A 25,689-nucleotide genomic window follows, 5' to 3' on the forward strand; every position below is an offset into this window, starting at 1 on the left:
CCAGTCCTTCTCATCCAAGGACTCGGCGGTGTGTTCCTTCACTCATTCACTCATCTTATGAATTCGGTGAATATTTGGCAACTGCCTATGGTGAGTCAGGTGCTCTTCTAGGCAAATCCAGATGCAACTATGAACAAAACAGACAAATACGGCTGCCTTCCTGGAACTTATATTCCAGTGTGAGGTGGCAGGGGGGTGAGGGAAGAGAATAACGATAGACGTAAAAACAAATGGTAAGAGGTTAAAAGAAAACGCGTCAGTTCTTCCCAACTTGATCTATCGATTCGACCCAATTGCAATCAGAATCCTCGCATGTTGTTTTGTTAATATCAACGAACCGAGTCTAAAGTTTCTACGGCATGGCAAATGACTCAGGCTACCCTCGAAAATATTGAGGGAGAAGAACAAAGTCGTAAGTCTGACACTGACCCAACTTCACAACTTCCTGTAAAGCTACAGTAATCGAGACAGCGCGATTCTAGAGAAAGCAGAGATGGACAGATCAGTGGAACAGCACAGAGAGCCCAGATACAGACCCACGTAAGTACGGTTAACTCATCTCTGACAAAGAAGCAAAGGCAACACGATGGAGAAAAGATAGTTCTTTCAACAAACGCTAATTGGATAACCGGACATCCACAGGCAAAGAAATGAATCCAGACACAGACTATAAACCTCTCACGAAAAGTCACTCAAAATGGGTTGAAGACCTTGTAAAACGCAAAACTGTAAAACTGCTGGAAGATGAGCTAGGGGAACATCGAGATGGCCCCGGGCATGCAGTGACTTTTTTAGATGCAACACCAAAGACAGGATCCGTGGAAGACATAGATGAGCGGAGCTTCTTTAAATTTTAAAAATTCCGCTTTGTCAACAGAACAAAAAGACACGGGGACCTGCCTGGCTCAGTCGGTTGAGCGTCCGACCTCGGCTCAAGTCACGATCTCGCGGTTTGTGAGTTCGAGCCCCGCGTCGGGCTCTGTGCTGGCAGCTCGGAGCCTGGAGCCTGCTTCGGATTCTGTGTCTCCCTCTCTCTCTGCCCCTCCCCCGTTCACACTCTGTCTTTCTCACTCTCTCAATAACAAATAAACATGAAAAGAGAGAACAAAAAGGCATGCCACGGGCTGGGAGAAAATAAACGCTAAAGTCCTATCAGACAAAGGACTCAACCGTAAGAAAACAAGCAACACGCTAAAAAAGTAAGCCAAAGACCTTAACTAAGATCTCACTGAATAAGACATGTGGATGGCAAATAAGCGTATGAAAAGACGCTCCACTTCGTACGTCATAAGGGAAATTGCAAAGGAAAACAACAGTGACGGAAGACCGCACACCTGTTAGAGCGACCGCCATCCGGAACCCTGACACCGCCACGCGCAGATGAGGGTGTGGATCCGTGGAGACTCTCCTTATCGCTGGTGGGAATGTGACATGGGGCGGCCGCTTTGGGAGACGGTGTAGCAGTTTCTTGCAAAACCAAACACATCCTTGCTATAAGATCTGCAATCATTCTCTTCGGTGTTTACCCCAAAGAGTTGAAAACTTTATGTTCACGCAAAAGACCTGCCCACAGATATTCATAACGGCTTTATTAATAAGCAGCCAAGATGTCCGTCAGTAGGAGGATGGGTAAGTAAGCTGCGGTCCATTCACACACGAAATACTAGTGAGCACTAACAAGAAATGAGCTCTCAAGCCATGAAAAAGCATAGAGGGACCTTAAAAGCGTATCGCTAAATGAAAGGGGCCAATCTGAAAAGGCTGCATCCCATAGGATTCCAATTCCATGACATTCTGGAAAAGGCAAAACTACAGTCGACCCAGCAATAGCTCTCCTAGGAATTTATCCCAAGGATACAGGAGTGCTGATTCTTAGGGGCACATGCACCCCAATGTTTATAGCAGCACTTTCAACAATAGCCAAATTATGGGAAGAGCCCAAATGTCCATCCACTGATGAATGGATACAGAGGATGTGGTTTATATATACAACGGAATAGTAGTTGGTGATGAAAAAGAATGAAATCTGGCCATTTGCAACAAGGTGGATGGAACTGGAGGGTATTATGCTGAGTGAAATAAGTCAGGCAGAGAAAGACAGATACCATATGTTTTCACTCATATATGGAATTTGAGAAAGTTAACAGAAAACCATGGGGGAGAGGAAGGGGAAAAATAGTTACAAACAGAGAAGGAGGCAAACCATAGGAGACTCTTAAATGCAGAGAACAAACTGAGGGTGGATGGGGGTGGGGAGGGGGGAAAATGGGGGATGGGCATCGAGGAGGGCGCTTGTTGGGATGAGCACTGGGTGTTGTATGGAAGCAATGACTCACGGGAATCTACTCCTGAAGCCAAGAGCACCCTGGATACACTGTGTGTTAGCTAATGTGACAACGAATGGTCAGAAAAATAAATAAGATAAATAAAAAAGAAAAGAACAGATCAGAGGTTGCCAGGGGTTAGTGTGAAGGGAGGTATAAAAAGGCAGAGCGCAGGGCTTTTAGGGCAGTGAAATGACTCCGGGTGACCTTCTAATGGTGGATTTCACGTCACCAACACTTGTCACACCTACAGAACCTACGTCAAGAGTGACTCCAAAGGGAATCGACTTTGTGTGATAATAGCATGTCAATGCAAACTCATCCATTTTGCTGTGAGCCTAAGCCTGCTCTGAAAAATGTCTATTAAAAAAAAAAAGAAAAGAAGAAGAAGAAACTCAGAATGACGAGGACACGCGGAGCATGACAAGGGAGGTTTCAATTTCAAATACGGCAGTCAGGGTGGCCTCGCTGCGAAGGTGGCATTTCTGGTGAAATGAGACGAGGATGTCCCCTGAGGCCCCCTGAGGTCCCCTGAGGGAAGGCTGTGGGCCACACAGAAGCCACAGCCACTGCAATGGCCCGATGGCCCGACAGGGCAGTCACTGATGTGTGTGATTTTGCAAACTAGTCACGTGACAGATTCACCAGCTAAGGCTGCTGCTGCTGCTGGTGCCGATCGCAACAGGAATACCAACCACTCGGCAGGACCTGTTCCAACTGGACAGACCTGCCTGCAAATTCCCCTCCAGAGAGGGCACACTGGAGGCTTCTGGAGCCGTCCCCGGACCCCCTCCACCGCCATGACTGAGAGCTACACTCGCCATCTGCCAGTTCCACTCTTACTCCCCTCCGGGTTTCTTCTCTACCTTTTATTTGGGGGGTGGGGGGTGACGGGAAGCACGAAGCCGGTCCCTACCTACTCACAGCCTTGCGGTGACATCCTTTACTTGCAGACACGATCGGTCCTCTCCACGGTCAGGCTCCGGGGAGCATCACCCCCAGGCTGCGCTCCCGCCCCCTTTCTGGACGCTCAGGACACCCCCGCCGCCGAGCCGGCCTCTGCTCCTGTTCCAGGAGCACGGTGTTCCCTGCGGCCTCACCCACTCCACCAGCCCTCTCCTGGCCGGGGGTTGGCTCACCTTCAAGGCTGCGGCGACAGGGTGGGGTGTGGCGACTTGCCTGCCATCACATGGCTCTCCATGGTGGGATGGACATGAGCCCCAACCTGGTGGCACCCGCAGCAACAAGGCAATGACTGGTGGTGGCTGCGGAGGCCAAAGATCAGGTTCAAGTCCTGAGTCGGCCTCTCCTCGGAGTGTGGGGGTGACTACGTGTGGGTCCTGAAACCGAGTTCCTATCTTTGCAAACGAAGGATGGATGAATCTACAGCTATCTCCCAGGACGACAGTAGGGATTGTACATACACTTCAAGGTGGCAAAAAGACAGAGGGAGGGGGAGAGAGATTTTATCGACGTCAAAGCCGCAGGACAGATTTCTAAGGAATGGGGGGGCAGCACGTGGGAAGCCTCAGCAGAGAGGAGGTGGCCTGTAAGCCTCTGAGCTTGCTGAGAGAGGAAGACCAAGGTCAAGGGCAGCACGGGGAAGTCACGGCAGAGCACCCACTGCCTGGGTCCTCCGGACTGAGAAATCCACAGGCACGGGGTGCGGTGGGCACACGTGCTTCTCATTTGAGGTCACGGGTCCCCAGGGTGCTGCCGCCTGGAACTACAAGCCTTTTCCGCACACGCTCGGTCCCTCCCAGGGTGCGACCCCAAGGTGCCCTTCTCTCAGGGCTGCCGGCTTGGGGTGAATCCTGCCGTGAGCCCAGCAAGCTGCCACCGGGCCCCCCCATCCGCTCTTTGCCCTACTGGATGCTGCGACGAGGTGTTTCTCTTCGCTGCTGGTTTTTGCTGCGGGTATAGTGCCTCCCGACGTGCACTGTCAGCCCCGGGTTCCAGGACGGTCACACTCTATTTCCGTTAATCACATTAAAATTACTTTTATTAAGGGGCACCTGGGTGGCTCAGTCGGTTGAGCGTCCGACTTCGGCTCAGGTCATGATCTCGCGGTTTGCGGGTTCGAGCCCCGCGTCGGGCTCCGTGCTGACGGCTCGGAGCCTGGAGCCTGCTTCGGATTCTGGGCCTCCCTCTCTCTCTGCTCGCCCCCCCCCCCCCGACTCACACTCTATCTCTCTCTCTCCTTCAAAAATAAATAAACACTAAAAAAATATTTTAAATTTGTTTTATTAATTTAGTGATCTCCAACCACGGCCCCGCCTCGGCTCCAGGGACTGGATGCCATTGTCAAGACCCCTCAGACCAGACTTGTAAGGCAGAGATTTGGGGGGAGGGTAAAGAAACAGAGCTTGAACACCCCAAATGTCTCTCGGTGTAAGGCTCATGACGTCAGGCAAGGGGGCTGGTGAACGTGGTGGGTCCAAGTACCTTATGTGGAGCTCAAGCAGCTAGAGAGAAAGCCCCGTTTCTAAGAAGCTTGCAGACAAAGCAGAGCTGTGATGTAGGAAAGGATCAGGCTGTGGGCTGGGGAGGGCACGGGATGGGCTGCAGTGACAGGAGGGTCACTGTGGGGCCGTGGACGTGTGCACCCCCGTACACACGCCCAACACTCACCAGCCCCTGAGCTTACCGTGCTACGGTTCCATTGGGTAAAATGGACCTCAGTAGAGCTTTCAGAAAACAGGCCACCGAGCTCCATGAGCCTGTCTTGTGTGAGGGCCGGGCTGGGCTGCCGGGCTGGGGGGTGCAGGAGGCCGGGCCACAGTGGGGGCCAGCCCTGAGGAGCAACAGTTTCACAAGGCCCTCGGCAGGGCTTATCTGCACATCCAGTCTGCTCCTCAAAGCCTTCTGTCCCTGAGAACCCCCTGAGCGGCTCACTGAAACCCGTGCCCCCTCCCCAGGCTCTGAGCCACAGGACTGGGGGACAGGGGCTTTGTGACAACGTGCGTGTTCAGTAAGATCCATGCACACCATTTGTGACATGAGGGCCGGCGGCCCTGCACCCCGTGCGTATCTGTCATCTCTGACTTGCAGGCCTGCCCTCAGGACGCCTGTGAGATAACACGGTGCCGGGACGTCGCCCGTAAAATGAACCACCTGCTAGGACACCATCGGATCCTGTGTTGAATTTGGTATAACTAAGTTTCCTTATTCTCAAGCAAGTTCTATTGGACACCATTGTCTTCTGGTGACACACTGATAAATAGCAAAAGTAATACCACGTACAACAACCTCCAGACCGAAAACACAGCATAATGTAACGTAGGGCCTGGGACAGTCATCTGTGCCAACGTTGTATGTCTGATGTGACCTCTTTAAGACAGAACATTCCAGGCTGTTTCTTTAAACATCCATTACAACAGGTACCAAATTCGACCGTGCACGGACTCCAGCCTCAGTTATCCCGTGACTGGGTGCCCTCTGATACACGTCAGAGCCGTGAGGGGACCACAGAGTCATGAGCGACCCTATTTCCAGAGTATCAGCTCCAACTGTAGAATCGTTAGAAAATGCGGCCGTGCCTGTTGAGACGGTCTTCCGTAGATGCCCTCTTTATGGGCTGTTATCAGGAACTTACTAGGAGGCAATTTTTTTTTTCTTTTAAGAAAGAAAGCAGTGGTAACATCATGGCAGAATCAGTCATGACAATCGAGGACATTGCCCTACGGGTCTTCAAACCGCATCGACCCGCGATCACACGGTCACAAGGGGCTCACTACTAGACAGCTCGGGCAGGTCCGTCACTTCCAGAGGAACAACAACAAAACACCCAAAATGCACAAAAAGCCACCAATCATGTGAAGAAACCAGGCCCAAGTGGGTTCCGTAGTGTGATCACAGAGGGCTTCTCGAAACCTCACATGGCGGTCCCCTGTCACCTTTGCCAGCCAGGGAGCAGAGGACTCACTCTCCAGAATGGCTCAGAGACAGCAAGTCCACGAAAGCTGGGCAACGACTCTCCCCTCCCCTGCCGTGGCCACGGAAACAGCCCGAACAATCAGACTAAGTGTGTAGCCTTACGAGTGGCCAACGGCTGTGCTGAATCACGCCCGTACGTTTTGCTGAACTGAGTGGCTGTTACTTCTAACTCAGCCTGTCTATCATTTTGAACAACTGCCATTCTCTCGACCACCAATATCCCAAAAGACAGGGGAGGCTAACCTACGTTATTTCTCCCATAACTGCCTGTGCTCACGAGTACTTGTGGACTCTGATTCCAATTTTGCGGAAGTCGGTACCTTCCGTAAAAACTCAGCAGAGTGGGGATTCGAGCGTCCGACCCTTGACTTCGGCTGAGGTCGCGATCCCACGCTTTGTGGGATCGAGCCCCTCCCTGGGCTCTGCTCTTTCCCTCCCTCCCTCTCTGCCCCTCCACCTGCTGGCTCACTCTCTCGCTCTCTCCGTCCCTCAAAATAAATAAATAAACTTAAAAAAAAAAAGACTCAGCAGAGTGGAGTCAGGGTTCAGTGTGGCCTTCACAGACTTGGAAGATGTTTGTGTGCTTTTAACAACAGGTTTATGCCCGAAGAGTTTCTCAGATAGATGACTTACAACTTACTACAAAGGGCAAGGAAACTGAACCTTAGATCATAGAGAATGGGGACCAACCGACTACCTCAAACATTACATAATCTGGTGATCTCCGTGATATGTGCCGACTCGTTTACCCCTGGCATTTTCACCATAACTCATACGCGTAAAACGATGACTGCTGAGGACTGAGATGTGTCTCCCCCACCCCCCACTCTCGGCGCATCGGCTCTTATGCCGACCACCGACCCCCTGCATGCCGAGCCTCTCGGGCCTGGTCTCTACGTGAACATTCAAACTCCACATGCCAAGCTCTGCGTAAAGGTTAGATACTCCTTACATGTGATTAAAATACAGGTAAGAGCTTGAACACAGTGGATGATCAGCAAACAAGAACTCCATGCCCTGGCTCGGATCACAGACCTGATAATTACGGGGCAACTCCTAGGCCCGCGGAGTTATCGGAGTTCAGGTTGCCACCTCCTTCCCCGCCCCCCCCCCCAATCCAGCAAATTGAAAAGTTTCTAAGAGGAGAGGGTTTTTTGAAATCACTATACGTGAGCATGTACGTGTGCGTGTTTCTGACAAGTTATGTTTTCTTCACAAAGGAAATCTTACAAGGTTTTTTAAAAATGTTTCTTCGGTTTATTTTGAGAGAGAGAGAGAGAGAGAGTGCGTGTAAGCAGGGGAGGCACAGAGAGAGGGGACAGAGAGAATCCCGAGCACTCTGAGCTGTCAGTGCAGATCCCAATGTGGGGCTTGAACTCATGAACCCTGAGATCATGAGCTGAGCCGAAGATAAAGAGTCAGACTCTTAACTGACTGAGCCACTCAGGTGCCCCCAAAGAAATTTTAAAAAGAGAATGTCCCAGGACCGATTCTCTCGGTTATTTCCAGGCGAGATATTCATTTCTCTTGGTCAAGCAGCAGGAGCTCTTATCACAGTGCTCCTGAAGTTGTCACTTCTCCACGCGCATCTTTGGGTCAAGCACGTTGTTAAAAGGAAATGATGCTGTCAGAAACCCTGCCGTCATGGCCACAAGAAACGCTTGGGACTCAACAGCTGTGAACTGGGCTGAATTAAGGGGGCCAGGCACTATGTATGACACGAAATTTCTGTAGCCTTCCTTGATTAATCTTGGATTGAAAAAATGCTTCAGACATATATATGTTCCATGCCTCTCTGTCTGTCTCTCTTTCTGGTCTTTTACTGCGGAATCATATGATCCCGTGAGCTGATAACGACTGGAGCTGCAACAGACACATAAGCCCTACAGAATTCTCTGGAAGAATCACAGCTCTCTGAGTGAGGTTGTGCCGAACTGCAGGCTGTCCCCACGCAGGCACCAAGCGATTAAAAGTCGGGTTTTGCACGTCTAAGTTCTCGTACTGCCAAGATCCCGTGCTGCCCAACCAGTTAGACGGCAAGGATATAGACATGCCTGGGCAGAGGCAGGGTGCTGGGTGGAAAGCCCGTCTGGGATCTAGTGGGCATGGCTCAGAATCCAGGCTCGGACCCTTGTTAGACAGCAGCTTTGGGCAGGAAACATAATCTGTCTGATCCACAAAACAGGAATAAAAACTCTTTTCAAAATGTTCATATAATGAAATGCGGGCGTAATGCACGTGGTGAATCCGTGTGCAAAAATGCCTGGCATACAGTAGGTGCTCAGCATATGTTCCCCGTTTATAATGGCTCCGTTTTCGTGTATTTACTTAAAACCATGAAACCGCATCCCGGACACATACTTTAACATACGTGTTCCGACGGTAAAGCGGATTTCGCCATACGTTGGCCTCATAACAACCAAACGTGGACTGTAGGCTACGAGCAGGCCTTTTCGGGATGACGACACATCGGTCCCAGGGCACACACAAATCAGAACTGCAGGTTCAGATTTTCCCCCAAGCTCTGGTTTAGGAGTTGGAGAGGAGCGATGGGTAGGGTGGGAGAAAAAAAAAAGTGGGAGACACCACTTTCCTATAAAACCATCACAGCCCCCCCCCCCCCCCCGTCCAGTTACCAGGAACAGAGGACCCACCACGCGCAAAGAGCCACCATAACTAAAGCAGGTCAAACCCAAGGAGGTGTTTGCTTTTCCCACGAGAGGAAAAATACTACGAGAGTCTACCCTCTGGCAAGAGCTGAACATTTGGGTTGTCCGGAGATTATTAACATGAAAACATAGTGGAAGGCACACGTGGATGAAAGGTGGATTATGGCACCATGGGGGTTTGGTAATTTGGCACATCACAGAAGGAATTCTGCAACCAACATCCAACTGAATATGAAGGCAACGGCACAGAATGCCCCTACGTCTCTGTGTTTTCCCAAATACAAGAGTAAACTGTTGGTCATGCCTGTGGACTCTACAAGTTGACCCCCACGTGCCCTGGGTCTCCAACCGCCGTGTCACGGCCCCTCCGCTCCCACAGCAGAACCCCCAGGCCACACCTTCGACAAAGGGCGGACAAAAGGGCTGCAGCCAGAGAAAGGAAAGTTGGTCGGGGTTGACTTTGAAACCAAGATCAAACGAAAACGACCTCTTGGAAGTCTCTAAACCGAATCCATTTCAGAGTGCAGGGGCAGACAGCGAAATCTGAACTGTGAATAATTGCCAGATCAGAGGATTAATTTGCAAGGGATACAACAGAACATGATACCATCTCAAACGTAACTAATACGCTTGGCCCTCCTCGTTTGATATGGACATTGCATTGAACAGATACTCCTTATATCATTGCACACATGACGCATTTTTTTTTACCAGAATACATATATAACAATGTATGTGATTCACTGGTTTATATGTAACTGAAGACTGCCACCCCCCCCCCAATATTTTTTATTTAAAAACAATTTTTTAACATTTCTTTATTTTTGAGAGACAGACAGAGACAGAGCATGAGTAGGGGAGGGGCAGAGAGAGGGGGACACAGAATCTAAAGCAGACTCCAGGCTCCGAGCTATCAGCAGAGCCCGACGCGGGGCTCGAACTCACGGACCACGAGATTGTGACCTGAGCCGAAGTTGGACGCTCAACCGACTGAGCCACACAGGCGCCCCTGCCACCCCCAAAATTTAATTTTAGGTTATGGGCCTTGAGACATTTTTACATTTAAATTGCAATCTGCAAGACTGTCAAATCATTCTTCCTAACACACTTCACAGTGTGAGACATAAGTGCCCAAATCAGTCCACACCCTGTGCGCCGGTTGTACATCTAGAGGCACAGACGTCCCTGGGACGTTGCACCTTTCCAGCGAGGCAGAAAGCTGGGTTTGCCAGTTTTTAGCCCCGGCTGCACATCTGGAGACTCCATCCCGAGGTGAAGCTGGGGGTTTGTTTCCATTTTTAAAGTGAAATAAATGTAAGGTCTCTCATTAGCCCAGGTAAATGTAAACTTTGGCCCGACCCAGCCTGTATTTACAACTCAAATTCAGGGGCACCTGAGTGGCTCAGCTGGGAAACGTCCGACTCTTGATCTCGGCTCAGGTCTTGAGCTCACGGTCACGAGTTCAAGCCCTACAACGGGCTCCACGCTGGGCATAGAGCCTACTTGAAAAAAGACCCCAAATTCAGACAAAACTGTTGTCTCGTAGAGTCCCCGCACCTACTACAGCCTGGGGTTCCCACTCTTCTTTAGACGGGGGCCCATTTCACATATGTGGGCATCAGCTATCTTCTAAAAACCGCATAAACCAACTGGCTCTGGTGACGCATGTCTCGCCCTCTTTTCAGAGGGTTCCCAACGGGGAACTTGAACGCGGATGGGGAGAGTCAGCTCAATTTTATTAGAACGAGGAAGCCCATACGCTGCTCCCCGGTGCACAACATACTGGGGGCGGAACTGGGAATTACGATTGACGGTAGACCCCAAAAAGGTTTTAAGGGGTGAACACAATCCCGTTACGAATCAAAGCGATAAGAGAAACTCAGAATGACGACGCCGCCTGGCGAAGGAAAGGCTACTCCTCCCCGGGAACGCACAGCGTGTTCCGTCTCTGCGTGTGGCACGCACGGTCACGTGGCCCAGCGCTTCTGTGCGGAAGCATTCGCTATTTACCCTCCCAGATCGTGCACACGTACTCGTACGTTTCCGCTGGACACGGCGCTTGTGCTATAAAATAGCCTCGCTTCTCCTCTGGCTGATCGTTCTGCAGCCATCACTCCTAGTTTTATTACCTAATGATGGCCTGCAAAGGGCATAGTCAAAAGTCCCCCAGCTTCAGTGAGAAGCCCTGCAAGTAAAACAAGGTTTATGGCCCCGGTGGCTGAGGCAGGGGGACTACGGAGTCAAAATGGGACCGATTCGGGCACTCTCCTCGTTTACGATCCCTTATGAAGCACAAAGCAACCTCCCAGGTGCCGAGAATGGAGAACTTAACCCGCGTGGGCACAAAGCACGGCTTCTCCAAACTGCAAAAATGACACTCTTGCGTTTTCAAGCGTTCGCTCAAAGGCTCAGTCTTTTTCTCATCGCGGGGGCTTTCAATAAATCACCCACCCAGAAGGTTCCAGTGTGAATACGATAGATCCTAATTCCACTCCCATCTCAACTGTGGGGCTTCTCTGAAGGTCAGTGTCACCTCCTGGTTCCCTCACTTGACGCGAGCCTGCTGGCACGTGGGCAGTTCGCTTCTAATTAGGTTTGTACCCACATTTCGCAGTTACACGGGGGAGGCTGAGAGGGGCGAGGGCTCAGCTCCTACTGGGCGCTAAGTTCTGTGCTGCGGGCTCTGGGCATACACTGCCTCGCTCCATCCTCCCGCCAGCCGGTGACATCAGGGTTATTTACAAATTAAGGAAACGGGAAAAGCCAAGTACAGAGCCATTGGGCTAGTAAATGAGAGAAACTCCCTGTGAACAGCCCCGTGTGACTCCAAGGGCTACGTTTTCTCATTATGTTTCCCCTTTTGTTGTCTCAAGTAGTCATTTGACTCTGTTTCTTGTGTATATGTCCATCTAAACAGAGATCTTTCCTTGCATGGAGAATGTAGACAGTACATGTTTTTCTGTTCATTTGTTTCCCAGGATGACGACCACAGTCCTTCGATTGTAGGGGCTCCAATGCTTGTTGACTAGCTTGGTTCTGGATTTTGATTTACAAAGTGCTTAATATTTATCTCAGCTAACTTAACAGAGTAGAAATGGAAATTTTTTTTTTCTTATTTTATGGTGAGTGCTAGCTTTTCGTCCCTGAAAGTGCACTGCATCACTCTTTGTGAAGGATTCAAAGTGGGTTAAGAATACCCTTCTTCAGGGGCGCCCGGGTGGCTCAGTTAGTTGAGCAGCCGACTTCAGCTCAGGTCATGATCTCGCAGTCTGTGGGTTCCAGCCCCGCATCGGGCTCTGTGCTGGCAGCTTGGAGCCTGGAGTCTGCTTCCGATTCTGTGTCTCCCTCTCTCTCTCTGCCCACCCCCCCCCCCACTTGCTCTCTCTCTCAAAAATAATAAACATTAAAAAAATTAAAAAAAAAAAGAATACCCTTCTTCAGAAATCCTCGTGTGCAACAGGCAATCCCCCTCGTCATAAGCTTAATAGCTAAAGAAGACATCCATCCAAGACGCAGAGACACAATTTCGTCTCTATGCTCATACAATAAGGTATAAGAAGCTAAGAGATGGGCAAATCCACTTAGCTTTTTGAATTGTACTTTATACAAGTTATATCATATCCCACGACCCAAGTATATTGCAGTGTTTCTTACTTAAAATTTGTTTAGAGATTCTCTTAGGAACTGTCTCCAGCATAGATGGAACTAGTATCTAACACGAGGACTTTTCATCCATCCATCCATCCATCCATCCATCCATCCATCCATCCATTTAACTATCTGTCTGTCCATCTACCCACCCACCCACCCCCCTATCCATCCATCCAATTGCTCACATGGGCCAGGAACACTGCTGGGTGCTGGCAGTCCTGAAAGGATTCCCAACAGCCATGAACTTAAATGTGGCTTATCACAGCTAAGGGTCAGCACCTGCTTTTTCACCATTCATACAATGTACTCATATGGAAATATAAATTATGATAGAATGAAGTGACCTTAAGGTCATCATCAAGGCAAATGTTTTTTTTCACAGACGTTGCATACTGGATGAAGTCACCAAACGCTTCAACTGCATTTCATTTTACAAGTTTTGCTCCAAATTTCTACTGGTTGAAGATACAATTATTCAATGACAAAAAACTGGGATGACTGGATATATCATGTCATTGCCTATTTAAGTTTTCTATTATTTTAGTACCATTTTTAAACTAAAGGCAACCAAACATCTTAGCATCACTGTAAATCTGGTAACAGCATGTGTGTGTGTGTGTGTGTGTGTGTGTGTGTATGTATTTTTTAATTTTTACCCTAGTTTAATTTTTGCTTTAAAACTGGTAACTTTATTTTCTAAGTTTACTTATTTCGAGAGAGAGAATGTGTATGCACAAGCAGGGGAGGCGCAGAGAGAGCGGGAGGGAGAGAATCCCAAGCAGGCTCCACACTGTCAGTGCAGAGCCCGATGCAGGGCTCAAACTCATAAATCATGAGATCATGACCTAGGTCAAGATCCAGAGTTGGATGCTTGAGGCGCCTGGGTGGCTCAGTGGGTTAAATATCCGACTTCAGCTCAGGTCATGATCCCACGTTTCTGGGTTGGAGCCCCGCGTCGGATTCTGTGCTGACAGCTCGGAGCCTGGAGCCTGCTTCAGATTCGGTGTCTCCCTCTCTCTCTGCCCCTCCCCTGCTTGCACTCTGTCTCTCTGTCTCCCAAAAATAAAAAATAAAAAAAAAATAAAGAGTGGGACGCTTAGCCTGCTAAGCCACCCAGGCGCCCTGTAAACTGGTAACTTTTTAGATATAATGACAGCATATACCTTATTGGGTATGTCCCTCTATTATCAATTGACCAAAAGGAAACATAGGAATACTGCCTACATTTCTCTAGCCTGTAAATTTGCAAATGAGATATTTTTATTTCGTTTTCCCTTAATTTCACAGAAATTATAGAAAAGATAATATGAAACGAACACTGCTTTCACTACTATTTTAAAACACTGAATTTACTCGATTGAATGTCTGTAAAACACATGCTGTTTTTCCTTAAAAAAATCAGTAAAACAAGTTCTTCAAGTAGTGAGATACATGTGGAATAAGATGACTGCCGTCCTCAGACAAAGGAATCAAAATCAGCAAAAGCGACACATGCCTGGAACGAGCAGGGAACCGAGCGTGGTCACGCCAGCAACAGCGGAGTTCTGAGACTCCAGGAACCTGAGACCAGGGTCGGGGCTCCTGACGCCCCCTGTTGTCCGAAGTGAGCAAGGACAGGCCTCGCCTTGTTACAGTCTGGCCTCGGGCCTGTGGATGATGACGCCCCAATCTCTCCTTTGGGAGGGATTTACAGGGACATGGACGCTGCAAGCACACGAACACACGAGGCCCTGACTTCCAACTTGTTCCCATATAATAAGTCCCAAAATGGGACTTTCAAGCCTACTGAGGAGACGCGGCTGCCTCTCCCACCAGGCAAACACCGCAAGAGATCTGATTTGAACCCGATGAGCGGATAGGGAAGGAATGGGTGCGTGTACTGGGTCCAGCGTCCCCAGCCCCACCCGGGAATATTCCAGCTCTCAGGCCTGCTGAGTTCTGGTCCTTACGGTCAGTCCAGTCTTTCCGTAGACAGGGCTGCGGTGTCCCTGCTGTTTCGGCTTTGGGGTCTCCGTGTCTTCCCGCCTCCGGACCAGTGTCTGTGCGATGATTTCTGCAAAGCGCCAGGACCATTTTGCCACCAAAAAAATCACTCACTCATCGAATCCAGTTTTGAGGGCTTTACTGTATGTCAGACACTATTGACAGCGCTGAGGATAAACCAGGCAGAAGTCAGACACGAACCCCTGCTACCCTCTCAACATTTAGCATAGTGGCCAGCTTGCTTAGCGTGAAGACATCATCCTTAGCTCCCAGCTCCCCTTTTAAACTGTGCTGTGTGGTGCTGATGCCAGAACTCTGCAAATCCCACTTCTGCTCTGCCACCTGCTCGCTCTTCATCGCTGTCACAGCCCGTTTGGTGAGAGGCTGGACAGACTGAAGAATGTGGAAGAACTTGTTCTTTCCTGTCTGTGGACTTCCTGTCTTCCCCTTGTGGACTTCCAGTCTTCTCCTTGTGGACTTCCTGTCTGCCCCCTGCGGACTTCCTGTCTGCCCCCTGCGGACTTCCTGTCTGCCCCCTGTGGACTTCCTGTCTGCCCCCTGCGGACTTCCTGTCCGTCCCCTGCGGACTTCCTGTCCGCTTCCTGTTCCTGTCAGCGTTGTTCCACCTGGCAGTGGCAGTCTGTTCTAGTTTAGGGTTTACCTGAAGAACCAGCAACATGCCCCCTCAGAGTCCAGCACCAGCTGGACCTGCTTGGGGGTTTGAGCCTCCCTGAGGCATCTAAATTCTGATAACCACAACTCCTTCACTGGGTTCCCTCAGCCGCAGGGGCAGTACCTGTTAACTGCATTTTCCATCTTGCAAAGCTTTAGTATTCCCTTTTTAATTTTTCAGTTAATACCTTCATGCTCGACATTAATTCTCTCTTATCGAGGTGTGCGGTTTCCGGGTCCTAACTGGACTATGACTGATACAGGTAACAATAAATACCAAGAAAAAGACAGCAGGGAAGAGGGCGGGAAGTAGGTTTGGAGGGGGAAGAGTGGGCGATTTTAGATGTGTGGGTCAGGGAAAGTGACATTTAAGAAGAAAACAGCCATCCTGCTCTGCTTGAACCTCAGGCAATCAGGACCCTGCTTTAAAAGGCACGGTTTCCTCCAGTCCCTTCTTCTAATCTGTAGACTGGGCTGGACGTTCTCTTGAATAGCCACTGCCTAATAAGCAGGCTTCAGGGATTCTTGTCCTTCAGAGAATCCCAGACTTGGGTCATCCCCCAGAGGAAATGACCGCGGGGTCACATTCCTGCTCCCCCAAAGAGACCCATTTGGCTGTCTCGGGCCAATCTTGCCCGTGAAGAACATGCTGGTCACACTGGTTGCAGAGATGAGCACCTGATGATGATCCTTCCAGCAAATATTCTACCGACCATGATGAGTCCCTCTGAGCGTCGTCCTTGGTGGTGGCGGGAGAAGCATCTGCCTTCTAATAAGGGACACTGGGAATACCCCGCACCAACCGGAAGGGAAGCTGGCCGTCTCTCCTCTCCCCACTGCTACCTGGCCCAGATCCCCAGACCAAAGACACATTGATTTTATTTTTAGAATCTCTGGCTCATATTCCAACACTTAAACGCTTTCTGTTGCTTCCTCGGTATATGAAAAGTAATAGCGTCCAGTGTGTTCGGTGAGCACATCACCGGACAGAGAATCTGAAGGCGCACATCCAACACCTGTCTAAACTCGGCTGGCTCTGCGATATCGGCCGCGTCACCGCACCGCACTGAAGCTCAGGTTGGTCATCTGACAAATAAGGGAAGTGGAAGAAACCTCTAGGTTTTGTAATTACATTTCTCTAGGCACGTCATGTCTGTTCACAGCGAATGGGAAGCTAACAGAAAAACCGCTGGCCACCTCAAGTATAAAAGATCATCTTACAAACCGGTAACCTGGATCCATTTCTGGTGATGAACCACATTCATGTCTGTCAATTTCAAAATTCTTAACTACATTCATTCTTAAGGAATCGGCAGAAACATAATTATCCGGCATGCTCTTTGGTTCCCCACACCCATGTTTACATTTCCTAACAGCTACCAACTTTGGCCTCACTTCCTCTAAAAAACGCACATTCTCCACGACGTAACGACATGCCTCCCAAGCCTGACATATTTTCAACCCGGTCGTGCCACCACTGGCCTTCTCAGATTGCAGCACAACTCTTAAAAACTCCTATTGTCTCTTCTGACCGGCTCTGTTGTTGTTTCTTCCCTCCACTCCCGCTTTATTTTACTGGCTCCAGAACATTTCTCAAAGTCAGTTAAAAGTCTGGCAATATTTCAGACAGTTTCCGAGGATTTATTGGGTGCTGCAGGAAAACTCTCCATGACTAGGATTTCCAGAGAATCCCCGGAGTCTGAGGTTGGGAATAAAACCTAGGACCACTCCGACCAGCGCACTGAGTAAGTCTCCAACCAAGTGAAGGAATTCTTCTTTCTTTTAGTGTTTATTTATTTTCTGGGGGGGGGGAAGAACAAGCATGAGCTGGGGAGTGGCAGAGAGAGAGGGAGACAGAGGACCCCAAGCAGGCTCTACACCGACAGCAGAGAGCCCAAAGCGGGACTCAAACTCATGAACCCTGAGATCATGACCTGAGCCAAAGTCGGGTGCTTAACCAACTGGGCCACCCAGGCACCCCCACCCCCACCCCCACCCCCACCCCCACCCCCACCCCCACCCCCACCATGTGAAGGAATTCTTAAGCACACTGGGAACTGTGGGAGTTACCGGTTTTCCAACATTGCCGGAAACAAGAGAATAGTTAGATTTTAGGAGAAGGGGTATGTATCCTATGCATTAAAAGCTTTAACAAACACAATGATTTACATAAGAAGGGCTAAATTTCACACAGATTTTGTGCCAAAGGCAGTGGACAGACTTGTTTTTTTTTTTGGGGGGGGGGTGAGGTGGAGCTAAGGTGACAATCTAAGTACAGAACTTGCATGAAATACTTTAAGAAAATCTAATCCCATCATATGCCACAAAATCCTTATCTACAGAAGCCTCATTAACAGTATTGACTAATGGGAGTTTTTAAACATTGTTTTGTTAGAAACCTTACCAAATACATCCTTTCTGAATAAACTATATGCCCCGACAGAAAATTTAGGGTGCTCAGCAGTCACAGAAAGAAATCAGATGAAATGAATTTTAAAATGAATTGTATAGTTATTTATACCTCAAAACAGAAGTTGGGTAAATATAATATTTTTATCTGTAAATGTGAAATACGATCATTCAGGGGCACCTGGGTGGCTCAGTCGGTTGAGCGTCCGACTTCAGCTCAGGTCATGATCTCACGCTTTGTGGGTTCAAGCCCTGCGTCGGGCTCTTTGCTGACAGCTCGGAGCCTGGAGCTGCTTTGGATTCTGGGTCTCCCTCTCTCTCTGCCCCTCCCCCACCCACACCCTGTCTCTCTCTGTCCTGAGGATCCTAGGAAGCAAGAGAGCACTATTGTCTGAAGAGCTGGTTCTCAAGTCAGGCTTCCTGGATGCCAAGCCCACTCTTTTAAGAATGACCATGGGAGTCGTCTGTAACAGGGGGACAATAGAGTGGCCTTGGGCAATGATCTGTAAAATGGGTCGATGACAGCACCTAGTGGAGACTGACTTCCAGAACGGAAGTGTACGGGGTGGGGCAGATCTGCTCTCCAGTGAAACGATCATTTCACTGCTAGAAATTACACACACACACACACACACACACACACACACGAACCATGTAAATTGTCCTCAGGGCTTCCAACAGGGAGACATATCTACGGACTCTAATTTCATAAATCTTGGAAAGAATGGTGAAAATTCAGTGGCTTCTGGGCCGTGGGCCAGTCACAGCCTCACCCTGCCCCCAGTCGGTGGCACAGAGCTCCCGAGAAGACAAGGGCCTCCCGTTCCCCCGACTCCCATTCTACAGCTACACTTCCAAGTAACTGGCCTGCTTACCAGGCCTCCTGCCCCTCTGCTCCCCCTACCACAACAGTTGTGCTCCGGGCAGGTGCAGCCACAAGAACCGATCTGCCTTCTACAAGCGGCCACAACTCTCAGGACAGAAGCTCCTCTCCGGACTCAGCAGGCTGAGGATAAGGGAACCCTGGCCGTCCCCATACCAGCTCATCTGCAAGGTACAGCTGCAGGCCGGGAAGCAGACAGAGGGGCCTGGGTACCCACAGCCTCACCCGGAGCCCCACTCATAGGGTAGGGGTGCTTGGCACTCGGGGAGAAGCAGACACTGCCGGCCCCTGTTCCACGCAGTGGCACATATATGTCCTACCCAGGAGGAGCACCAGCTTTAAGAAGGGGGGCTCACCTCAAGGGGCTCATTGTTCTTTTTTCTTTTTTTTTTTTAATCACTACCGCTCTGAAGTGCAAATTGCTTCACAGTCTGATTTGATTAAAGAGCAGTTTTGCAAGAGCTTGTCTGGAACCCTCCAAAGGAGCTCTACGTTAGTCGAGTCAGACCGCCGAGCAATTTATGCCCCAGGGTGTCGTAAAACATGAACACACACACACCCCAACAACAACACAATCCGCTAGCAGTTAGCACAGGTGAGCGGGTGGGGTGCCACCAACGGCCGCAGAGCAGCACGCCGGGCTCTCTGGAAGATGGCGCACGAGCTCCAGGTGGCACTCATGAGGAGCGACATCGGAGGCTGCACGGAACCAGTCCTGCCAAGTCACGAAACCGACAGGAGGAAAAGAAACAGCAGCAGGAAGCCTTGGACGGCAGACCGCGGGTAGGGTCCGGGGTTGCCACCCTTCTCCGTGAGGCTCAGTTTTTGCAGAAAACGCTGAGACATGCAAAGAAGCAGAAAAGTGTGGCCCCAAACGTGAAAAGAGACAGGCACGGAAACTGCTTTGAGGGGTCCCAGATGCTGGGCTTAGTAGACCCGTGCTTCAAAGCAACTGTTGTAAACACGTTCACGGAACCAAAGGGAACGACGTCTGAAGGATTAAAGCAAGGCCTGGCGACAAAGGTGTAAAATACAGACTAAGAGAAATTATTAAAATAACCAAATGGAAATTCTTTGGTTTAAAAAGTACAATATCCCAGGGGTGCCTGGGTGGCTCATTCAGTTAGGCGTCTCACTCCAGATTTAGGCTCAGGGCATGATCCCAGGGTCCTGGGATGGAGCCCCACATCGGGCTCTGCATATCCTGAGAGTGGAACCTGCTTAAGATTCTCTCCCTCTCCCTCCCTCTCTTTCTCCCTCGCACTCACATTATCTCTCTCTCTTTCAAAAAACCAAAACCAAAAACACTACAGTATCACAAAGGAAACTTTACCATAGAAACTGAGTAGTGGATTTGAACTGTCAGCAGAGAATCAGTGCATTTGAAGACAGATCGATAAAGATCGGGCAAGATGAAGGGCTCAGAGAAAAAAGCAAATGAAGGAAAATTAATGGGGCCTCAGAGAAATGCAGTACACCATGGAACACACCAACATACGCATAATGGGAGCCCCACAAGGTGAGGACAAAGTTGGCCACACGCGCACACATCACAGTAAAAATGTAGAAAGACAAAGACCGAAAGAAAATCGGGAGGGGCGCCTGGGTGGTTCAGTCGGTTGAGCGTCCGACTTCGGCTCAGGTCATGATCTCGTGGCTTATGGGTTCGAGCCCCGCGTCGGGCTCTGTGCTGACAGCTCAGAGCCTGCCTACAGCCTGCTTCTGATTCTGTGTCTCCCTCTCTCTCTCTCTCTCTCCTCCTGTCTCTCTCTCTCTCTCAAAAATAAACATTAAAAAATTAAATAAAAAAAAAAAAGAAAATCGGGAAATAGCCACAAAATCAAACAATAAAACTGCGATGAAATAAACAGAAGACTTCTCTTGAGAAACAACAGGGGGTGAGAGGCAGGATAACATCTTCAAAGCGCCGGAAGGAAAACACAGTAACCAAGCCGTAACAAGAATAACAACAACCAAGACTGTCAACCAACGCTCTCTATCCAGCCACTCGACGCCACAGTGGGATACCCCATGGTCATCAAGAGAGCTATAATCGAGAAGATGGACACGTGGGGGCCAGAATGTGGAGAAATCAGAAACCTCATACGATGCTAGGGGGATGCAAGGTGGGAGAGCTACTGCGGAAAACAGTTTGGAATTTCCTCAAAATGTTAAACGCAGGATTCCCATAGGACGCAGCAGTTACGCTCCTAGGTATAAACCCAAGAGAAAAGAAACGTACGGCCACACAAGAACCAGGACACGGACAGCAGTGTTATTCACAATTGCCAGAAAGAGCAGAGACAATAATATCCATCAACTGCCGAGGGGATAAAAAATGTGGTATATGTGTACACGGGATTATTATTTAGCCATAAAAATAACGCCCTGGGGCGCCCGGGTGGCTCGGGCGGTTAAGTGTCCGACTCTTGGTTCAGCTCAGGTCACGATCTCACGGTTTGTGAATTGAAGCCCCGCGTCCGGCTCCTTGCGGACAGCGTGGAGTCTGCTTGGGATTCTCTCTGCCCCTCTCTCGGCCCCTCCCCGCTTGTGCTTTCTCTTTCAAAATAAGTAAACGTTTAAAAAAATAATGAGGTTCTGATGCAGGTTACAACATGGATGAAATGTGAACACATTATGCTAAGCAAAAGAAGCCGGTCACAAAAGACCATATGATGTATGCTTCCCTCTACAGGAAATCGCCAGATGAGGTAAATAAATCTATAGAGACTGAGTGTAAGATTCGTGGGCCCAGGACTGATGGGGCCTGGGGAAATGGGAACTGTCAGGGGTTTCCTTCTGAGGGGATGCAGAGTCTCAGATTAGGTGGTAGTGATCTGGAAACCTACTACAAACCCCTGAATTACACATTTCCAAGGGGGGGAACGATGTGTAAACTACATGTCGATAAAGCCGTTTTTTAAAAAAAAAATTGTACTGGGGTGCCTGGGTGGCTGAGTCAGATAATCATCCCACTCTTGATTTCAGCTCAGGTCACGATCTCACGGTTCTGGAGATCGAGCCCCACGTGGGGCTCTGTGCTGACAGCACAGAGCCTGCTTGGGATTCGCTCTCTCCCTCTCTCTCTGTGCCCCTGCCCTGCTTCTGCTGCCTCTGTCTCTCGCAAAATAAATAAACTTAAAAAAAAACAAACAAACAGCACCTATGTTAGTGTGGTCATTAGGCTAAGTGAGATAACAACAGTGAGGCTATTAGCCAAGCATCCGGCACAAAATCCACAGTAAGTTAGTCCGGGTTCTTCCGCTCTCGTCCTGGCCATGGCTGTTTCCCGCGCTCACTAGTGCAGTCATTCTTGAAAGGCACCTGCTGTGCCCACACATTTACACACCCATGCCGGTCACCACAACAGGTCTGTGATGTCAATTAGGTAGGGACATGGCAATTACACACACTGCCTTTTTTACAAATAACCTTCGGGCGCCTGGAGGGCTCAGTCAGCCGAGCGTCCGACTCCTGATTTCGGCTCAGGTCACGATCTCACGGTTTATGAGATCGAGCCCTCCGCCTGGCTCCGTGCTGACAGGGCGGAGCCTGCTTGGGGTTCCTTCTCCTTCTCTCTCTGCTCCTCCCCCACACGTGCGCTCGCTCTCTCTCAAAATAAATAAATAAGCACTTAAAAATAAAATAAAATAACCTGATGCAGTGAGATAAGAAATGTTTTCAGTCAAGACGCTTGGTGGAAGTACCGGGACAACTTTAGAGGTCTTTTTAGGGTTTACAGATGGGGCAGCGGAGAACTCCATGATGGTGAACGATGTTAGGAGTCTTCCCCGGGGCAGCCTGTGACTCCTCCATTGGGCATCACACCCGAGTCTCCTATGAAGATTCGGCTTGGACAAAACTACTCCAGGAACCTAGGCTGAATCTGCCACCTCCGAGATGCACCCTCTCCGCATCTCCTGGCACCTGTATTTTCCCTCCCGTCATCACTGCGGTGACATCACCTGTGTCCTGGCTCTCTCATCGGACAACCGGCAACTCGTGCCCGGCTCTGGAAGGCTCCAGCGCCACCCAGTTCTGAAGCTCATTCGCGTTTCCCAAGATCCTTGGGAAAACAGTCATTTTAGTCTTGCAAGAACAGTTGCTTACCATAAATAGGACCACACCAGCAGCTACTCACTTTGACAGTGTTCCTCAGACCCGTTTACCGAACAACTACAGCCGAGGGCTCCCGAACTCAAACTCCGAGAACCTGGGGAGAAAACTGCGTATCGGTTTGCAAACTGCACCGTCTCACAATTGTCAACCAAGTTCTCCAGTTGAAGACGTTAAACTCTTAGTTACGCGATATATTTTAACTTCAAGGTAACAGTCCCACGCTGTAGGGAGAAGCAGGAGAACGCAGTATGGGCGATTTCTCCACCACCGGGGATCTTGTTTGCATCGTGCTCTCCCCTAGAGTCTGCAGAAGGGTGTGAGGGACAACGGGCAAACAAAAGAGAATTCTACAGGCAGCTGCCTGCCACTCAATAGGTGGGCCGACCAGAAACACTGGGGAAAAAAAAAAAGCTTAACTGAGATCTACCTGGGACTTTAATTAGATCCTCCCCCACCACCCCTAATAAAAGAAGCCCTCATCTAATGTAACACCATTTTTCTTCATACCTTAAGAGATCTGAATGAGAGATGGGGTAGCCATCCATCAGGAAAGAAATAACGGACTTGGCACCCAGTTGAGGGACGTTCCCATTCGATATTTTTTCTTATCTGGCTAACGACAGAGGACTCCTTATCCTCCCTTTTTCTTCTTTAAAATGCCTTTGATTTGTCATATGGCAAATGCCCCTGCCCCTCACACTCATAAGTCTAGTCAAGGTCATGTTCGTAATGATCCTCTACAGACAAAGTATCAGCGAAGCTGGATTTAATGGGTTTGGAAGATGAATGGTGAAGGCATACAGATTCCTATTCCAGTGACCGAAATATTAAATTCCGGTGCTCGTTATCCAGAGGAGTCTTTTTTAAGTCTGCACCCCTGCCGGGGTCATGGGAAGCACCTCGCCCAAGCTCCGCAGACAAATCCAAGGATATGAGTTCTGAAGGCACGGCGCGCCTCCCTTCCACACAGATGGCTTCCATTCCGGGTCTGAGCTTTCGTTAAAAAAGCCAAGGAGGAGATCTCTTCCTTTGATGCATTATATGAAGAGTTCTAGCCCTTTAATTAAGGGAGATCTGTTTTTCTTGGGAGAACATGGAAGAAATCACCCACACCGTCTTCAATCATAAAAATTATGCCAAATAACCGCCAAATCCTTGGCAAATCCCGGTTGTGATCACTCTCAAACCAGAAGCCCTTCACAAATTAGGGTAGACACGGGATCAATCCATTTCCCATTCCCCTGAAAAGCAAGTGTTAATATTGTTTGGCAATTTTTAACAGGATTTAGCATTTGCACATGTGTAGTATTTGAAGGGATTCAAATACTTGGGCATCCGATACTCGCACTCCCATACACAAAATCCTTCTAAGATGCAGAGTCTGAATTCCCTCTTTCCAAAGGGAGAAAGAAGCTTAAGACAGATGTAAAACATTTTCTGGAAATGTAATAAATGTTCAAAATGTGGTCAAGACCTTAAAACGTGACCACACATCTTCACTCAGCTACCTAAGACACATCTCACTCATCTGTGTCTGACAGATTAATGTACTCAAGACTCTAAGTATCTACTAAGCGTTTGTTGCTTTAAAATATGGAACTATTTCAAGAAAATTAAATGACGAGGCATTAAGATTTTGGCTTGGATCAGCCTGAGGGATGCCGGTATCTTCTCAACTTGGCTGGATGCTCCTTAATGAAGGGACCAGCGAAGGGGACCCCCAGAGGCATTTAAGTGATGTTCGATGTCTAAGTCCGATAGAGTAAAACCTTGGCTTGTGAGCAGAATTCGTTCCAGAAACGTGCTTGTAATCCAAAGCTCTCATACATCCAAGAGAATTTCCCCATAAGAAGTAATGGAAGCTCAGATGACTCATTCCACAACCCAGACAACATTCATATAAAGTGATTATAATCCTGTAACATAATACAAAATATTAAATAAAATACAAAACATAAAGAAAAATAAGCAAATTAACCTGCACTTACCTTTGAAAACCTTCGTGGCCGGTGTGAGGGAGACAAGAGACGGGGGGGGGGGGTGGTTATTGTGTCGGACGACATTCACCATCACTAACGGCATCACTGCTGTCTATCGGCTCAATAGAATCTTTTTCTGTTCCTGTGACTTTAACAAGGAACCTATCTAATGACCTAAAATGGAGCAAAGCATTCCTAAGCTCACTGTTGTGTGGAAAAGCAAAGGACTGTCCATAGGTGCTCTGAAGTGACAAAAAATCCACCACTGCCAGTTGGGGGCACCTTCCAACGTTGTGAAAAATCACCAACGTCTGCCACACATCATGGCCAGAGACTGAGCATCCGCGCATGGGAAATGATCACCCACAATCCCTCAGAGAGACAGAGAGAGACAGAGAAGAACCATTGGCTCAGTTGTGACCATGTGACATCTGGCATCACATACCACTCATACTGTGAAACGTTGCTCATTTATCAAATGGAAATTTCTTGGGGCACCTGGGTGGCTCAGTCAGTTAAGGGTCGACGTCAGCTCAAGTCATGATCTCACAGTCCGTGAGTTCGAGCCCCGCATCGGGCTCTGTGCGGACAACTCAGAGCCCGGAGCGCGCTTCTGAGTCTGTGTCTCCCTCTCCCTCTGCCCCTCCTCTGCTCGCGCTCTGTCTCTTAAAGATGAATATGTGTTTAAAAAGTAATTAAAATTTATTAGAACGCTTGCTCATCTTGCGGAATACTCCCGGAACCAGCTGCTCGCCATCCAAGTCTCTACCGTGCTAAGAAGATGGGGAACATGCCCAGAGAATCATCAGTCCAGTGAGACCTGCGCTTCCCGGCCACGGCTTTGTCACATTTGGAATTACTACCCTAACCTGTAAGCATGCGATCCTGGACAGAACGACACGAGTAAAGGGCTTTCAAGCAGCCGATCAAATAATCAACCCGGTCCACCAGGGGACTCGTGTTGTTCTTTGCAGAATGAAGACATTTCTCCAGAATGGGCCACAGCCAAATGGGCCCAAGGCGACGGCATTGCGCCTCGTAGACAGCGCTCCTTGACAACGTTC

The 25,689-nt window shown here is 49.2% G+C and overlaps 1 protein-coding gene across 1 annotated transcript in view; it reads right to left on the bottom strand.

Moving 5' to 3' along the window:
* ADAMTS16 (ADAM metallopeptidase with thrombospondin type 1 motif 16) overlaps positions 1-25,689 on the bottom strand; it is a 158,025-nt gene that overhangs the window by 125,511 nt on the left and 6,825 nt on the right. The gene's annotated exons all lie outside the window — the stretch shown is intronic.

The sequence above is a fragment of the Panthera tigris genome, chromosome A1, assembly GCF_018350195.1.
Source record: "Panthera tigris isolate Pti1 chromosome A1, P.tigris_Pti1_mat1.1, whole genome shotgun sequence".
Lineage (NCBI taxonomy): Eukaryota > Metazoa > Chordata > Mammalia > Carnivora > Felidae > Panthera > Panthera tigris.